Source organism: Chiloscyllium plagiosum, chromosome 4 (assembly GCF_004010195.1).
Source record: "Chiloscyllium plagiosum isolate BGI_BamShark_2017 chromosome 4, ASM401019v2, whole genome shotgun sequence".
Lineage (NCBI taxonomy): Eukaryota > Metazoa > Chordata > Chondrichthyes > Orectolobiformes > Hemiscylliidae > Chiloscyllium > Chiloscyllium plagiosum.
In genome coordinates, this window is record NC_057713.1 from 2,023,664 (window position 1) to 2,029,956 (window position 6,293).

Sequence of the window (6,293 nt, forward strand, 5' to 3'; positions counted from 1 at the left end):
TAGCTTATCTCTCCACGCTTCAGGCTCTCTGCCTTTATTCCTGATGAAGGGTTTTTGCCCAAAACGTCGATTTTGCCTGTCCTCGGATGCTGCCTGAATTGCTGTGCTCTTCCAGCATCACTGATCCAGACTTTGAATTCTTAGGCCATTACAGAAATCAATATGCAAATGAGGGGATTGGTTAGCTGGAAGGTTAGTTTACTTTGCAAGGTCATGCCTAACAGCATAGGTTCAATATCTACACCATCTGAGGTTAGCATGAATGACTCTCCTTCTCAACCTCCCCCTTACCTGATTATGTGGTAACCCTCAGATTAAACCACCACCAACTGTCTTTCTCTAACGAGAGAGAGTAGCCCTATGATCCTGTAGGGCGATGGTGACTTCATTTCAAATTATGAACTTGATTGCAAAGCCTGTTCATTCAAGATCACATGGAAAGAACTGGGGAAAATATAAAATTACATATTAATGTTTCTGTTTAAAAAATATTTTTTGCAACTGGAAGAGGAACATTTTGTCTTCTTAAGAGATTAGGTTTAACCCTGACTCCTTGAAAATGTTTGGCAGAAAATCCAATCTGAACTAATCAAAACATCTTGCTTTTGTTTACCAAATTTTTATTTTCCTTATCTTTCTCATATAAGGTTAAGAACAAACATCAAAATCTGAACATTGTTTTAAAGGAGAAAAACTATAAACAAAAAAATTTAAAAGATAGGAAAGTTTCTGTTCCTTTCCTACTGTTAACCTGTAAAGTTGTGGTGTTGTTTAAATGTCCCTCTATAAATCTTTCCATCAAGAACTATTGAAATCAATATTTAATTGTGAGATCAACTTTTTTCTTCATTTTATATTTCTTTTGATAGTTTTATTAGTCATGTGATAAGGCACATGAAGAGTTAGGGTGAAAATGTTTTAATGTATCTTTCTTTTAAAGTATGCACGATTACTCGTTTTCTGTTAAGTGTTAATTTGAATTAAATTGAGAACATCAAAGTTGACTTTTATTACATTCACTTGTAGGATATGGCTATTGCTGACTGGGGCAGCATTACTGCCACCCGTCGTTGCCTTGGAATGATGGTGACATACTTTCTTGAACTGCTGCAGTTCATATGCTGCATGTAGACACAATGATGTTGGGGAGGGAATTCCAAGAATTTGACCTAGCAACACTGAGGACCAGTGCTATATTTCCAAGTCTGATTGCAAGTAGCTTGGAAGAGAATTTTATTTGTCGTCCTAGATGCAGTCTAGTTATTATGTTGAGGCATGTGTAAGTCTTTAATTTGGATGAGACCAAAGATATAGGAGCATAAGTCAGCCATTCAGCAAATTGATTCTGCTCCACCATTAAAGCAGATCATGGCTTATCTAATAATCCTCAGATTGTCTCTGTATTAATGTTGCACTCCATTGTCCTGATTCAGGTATCTGTTGCTCAAGCTTCTTGGTGCACATACAATGTACGTGTGGTTAAAAACTGAGGATTTCTTCTCCTACTGTCATAACAGTGTGGATGTTTTATAATTCCTAATGAAGGGCTTATGCCCAACATGTCGATTCTCCTGCTTCTCAGATGCTGCATGACCTGCTGTGCTTTTCCAGCACCACAATCTCGACTCTGGCTGCTTTATGGTCCAAGATGTGAAATGAGCAGGTCTTGCTGTGCAGACTGTAGGACCTTGAAAGACAATTGCTATTTTGGCAATTGGGGCGAATCATTCCGTATTATAATCCATTGCTGTGCCTCACTGTCTTGAGAGACCTTGCATATGATCAATTTGTAATGATTGGTGCTATGATTGGTCTCTATGCAATCAATCATAACTTCCACATATGTCCATTTGTGATCTCAAGTATCTGTATAATGCAATTGCTCTTTAAAGGGCCTCATATTGCATTAAAATGGAACCCCCTTTCCTGACAAAACATTTATTCTGCGCACGCCAGCTTTGATTGCAGCTGTTTATATCAAGATTACAATAGAGACGAAGATGAAGCTTTAGTGAATCACAGACTCAGCATTTGAGGGTCACTGCAGTACAGTGGTATTGTCCCTACTTCTGGATCAGGAGGCCTGGGTTCAAGTCTCACCTATTCCAATGGTATGTCTTAACATCTCTGAACAGATAAATAGAAATACTCAGACTCTGCCTCTCAGTTTACACGACCCCAAAATGTTCATATTCCCTTCTTGGATGCCCTCCCTGTCAAACCCACTGGCTTTGATCTTAGTCACATTTCTACCCAAGCTGTTTAACTGTTCACCTCCCTACTCTATCTGCTAAGTCCCAGGTATATCTGTAGTCATACCAGACATAGTGCTACATTTCTCTCTCATCAAAGTCAGGGTGCTGCTGACTGTCAATGACACATTCCTCCCCGATTTGCATCGTCCCTTTCCTCCCTTGCTCTCTTATCTCTTCCTTATATGTTGAATGGCCCCAGCTTTACAACTATTGTCTACTCTGCATCCCAGCATGCTGCCTCCAATTCTGACAATTGAGTTCCCTAGCTTCACACAACAACAGCAGCCTCTGATATTCTCCCTTCACTTTCATTGCGTTGATAATGCTAAGAATTGACCAGGATCCATTCACACAATTGACTTGAACAGGTATTCCCAACTGATGGGTAACTGGACCCCTGACTGGTATCTGTGCAAATCCCTGGACTGACTACACTGGACCTGCGAGACTGATCATAGCTCCCTTCCCTACCAGCAGTGATACAAAACAATGAACCTGACTGTTCCAAGTAACTGACTGAAAGCAAACATTGCCCTAGACTTACTGTGCCGAGACACCCTGACTGAAGACGGTCTTCCTTGATGGCCCTTACATTTTAAGACATGGCCATTTAGTTCATGCACATGCAGTGTGTTTTGCCACACTAGCCGCTGGCACATGGTGTAGATGTGAATGAAGTAGCATACTGCCATACAACATTGTCCACACCTTTGAATGATCAATGCTAACACCATGATAAAGTGCATGGCCATGTGTCTGTGCTAAAAATGCTGAGTATCCAAGTAGGTACAAAGACAACACGCAAAGAATCCAGAGGTGCACCCAGGTCTAATCTATCAGGTGGGCATCTGTTCCTGTGCGCAATGTCCTGGCAGCAGCATTACGATGATAAGTGCCAGAATTCTCCAACATGCAACATCCAAGTGTCGGACTTTATTGTAAGTGGATCATAAATGTGTCATGAGATACGGAGAGACTGAGATCTGTCCAATGCCAACAGTCATGTACTTGGGGTGGGGGTGGGGTCTGTATGTTTGGTGGTTGCTGCCATGAGATGTTACTAACTGTTGTCCAATATGGAAGTCTGGAGAAAAAAAGATGAGCTGGAGTGCCAGGTTACCACTGATTTTCATGTCGGGTACCGTCACCTTTGAGTTTGGTTTTAGCATACGTGGGAGAATGGGGAAACTGTATCTCAATGAAATAAGGTTAGGGAATAATACAATGCTAAGGTACGCAAATAGGCTTCTCACTGCTCACTAGTGAGATTCTTGTCTCGTCATCTGAAGCACATTTAGAGAATTGTACGTTTTCCTTTTGACATTAACAATCTTATTTCTGCTGACCCCACCCTATTTTCCCAACTGATTTGTCAACAACCATGTTCTTCATGGGCTGGGAAGATTCCACCTGTGGTTCCGAATCAGGAGGACTCATGACTTGCCACGTGGTGTTCCTACAGCTCTCTTGCCCTTGTCCTTCTGGAGGTTGTGAGTTTGATAGGTGCTATTAAAGCAGCCTTGGAGAGTTGCTGCAGTGCATCTCGTAGCTGCTTGCTACTGTTGATACTGTGTACTAGATACAAAAGATACAAAATATATTTTTAAAATTGTAAAGAAAGCTCAACAGCACCATCTGGTGTAAGCTTTATGATGGTCCAGTCCTCTAGTATCCTTTCCATACCTAGGGCCAAAGACTCCACAATTTATTTATTTCCCTCAGTAAGACAAGACACATCCTATGTTAAAGAATGGCTTATTAATTTTAACTTTGAGTATACAAACCTATTAAGACCCTCCCTTATATCATTATTTTATTCTATTAAATTGTAACAAGAAATTTGAACACACGGATGTCCTAAAGACCAAGAAGCAAGGAGAGGGCCAAAGGGCCTGTACTGCGCTGTATTCTTCTATGTTCTATGTTATATCATTATTTTATTCTATTAAATTGTAACAAGAAATTTGAACACACGGATGTCCTAAAGACCACGAAGCAAGGATCCTTTATTTCACTGGCATTGGACCATAACAAACATGAAGGGAAATACAAGTTAAACATAGAAGACACAGTATTTAATGGAATTAAGCCTGTGGTTTACATTGATGAGGAAATGCTTTGTTTATATGACACTTCTACTTATTAAACTTCCTTTCCGTAAAGACACCCTTTCTTTCAGAAAGGGTTCATTTGTTTTGCTCCAGCTGCCTTGTTCAACAGCCTCATTCGCCATTACCACCAATTTGTGGTCTCCTTTCATCTGTTATGACATTATCTTCATGCTACTTTCTTGTGAAGACAGGTGAAAAGTGTTCATTAAGTATCTCATTTAAGTGTTCTGCTGCAGAACCTTCCTTGTCTGGACTACACTATCAAGATTCTGGTCTTACTCTGGTTATCTAATGGTACAGAACAAGCATATGGTTTAATCAAGTTTCTTCATTGACCTTTCTGCATGCACGAGTCCATTGATCTGCTGTTTTAAAAAAAATTCTCAAGGTCAGGTTCGTAGGAGAGTAGTCTGACACAGAACAAACGACCAAGAGGCGAGACTGCTAGAATATCTTCATTGACCTTTCTGCCTGCACGAGTCCATTGATCTGCTGAGCAAAGCCTCTTCAAGATTTCAGTAGGTGACCAGAACACTCCTTCCTGATGATTACCTCCCTCATATTATCACGTTTATAGTGTGAAGTATGTCAATGCTGACTGATGTTATCCAACCTTCTCTCACCTGGGGTTCTGCTAGACACTTGTAACACCACAAGAGGCAGAAGCAGTAGTGGGCCATTCAGCCATTGAGTCTGCTCCAACGTTCAATAAAATCATGGCTTCTCTGACAATCTTCACCTCTACATCCCCGCCTTTTCTCCAAAATACTTGATTCCCTTCTTGATTAAAAATCTGATTATCGCAGCCCTGCATATACTTGCCCTGGTCTCCTTGCATATGGATATACACTACTTCAAAATTGGAAGAGTTGATCATTGAACTGAACATTGTGTAATCATTAAGGAGGTTGGCCAAACAAGGCTCTTCCTTTCTGACAGAACTAGTTTAATTTGGGAGACCTGGTAGGCACAGATGAGTTGGATGATTCTAGGAGTGAACATCTTCCTACTTCACACTCCTATGATGGAGGGAAAGACATTGATGAAGCACCTGAAGATGCTTGGGCACATGACACTTACCTGAGAAACTCCTACAGAGGTGACCTGGAGCTGAGATGGTTCACATTAATCGTTAAAACCATTTCCCTTTGTGTTAGGAATGCTTATGGCCATTGGCGATTTTTCCATAATTACCATTTACTCCAATTTTGTTAAGGTTCTTTGATACCAAACTTGCTCAAATGCTGCCTTAATGTCAAGGTAGTTACTCTTTCCTCACCTCTGGAAGCCAGATCTTTTCTCTGTTTGGACAAAGGCTGTTTGGAGAAGAGGGATTACTGGACCTCAAACTGTGACTCTGCGCTCTCTCCGCAGATGCTACCAGACTGGCTGAGTTTCTCCAGTTATTTCTATTTTTGTCACTTCATCCCAGGAATGAGTTGAGTGAAGCAGTAGTTATCTTGCCTTTACTGGTCAGTGCATTGAATATAGGAGTTGGGAGGTCAGGTTGTGGCTGTTCAGGACATTGTGGTGTGGGAAAAGCACAGCAGGTCAGGCAGCATCCGAGGAGCACAAGAATCGATATTTCGGGCAAAAGCCCTTCATCAGAATATTGATTCTCCTGCTCCTCAGATGCTGCCTGACCTGCTGTGCTTTTCCAGCAGCACACTATTGACTCAATCTCCAGCATCTGCAGTCCTCACTTTCGCCTTTTCAAATATTAAGCACACTTCTGGTCTTCCTACTATATGTTGTGAAACTTGAAAGGATTCAGAAAAGATTTACAAGGACGTTGCCAGAGTTGGAGGATCTGAGCTACAGGGAGAGGCTGAACAGGCTGGGGCTGTTTTCCCTGGAGCATTGGAGGCTGAGGGGTGACCTTACAGAGGTTTACAAAGTTATGAGGGGCATGGATAGGATAAATAGA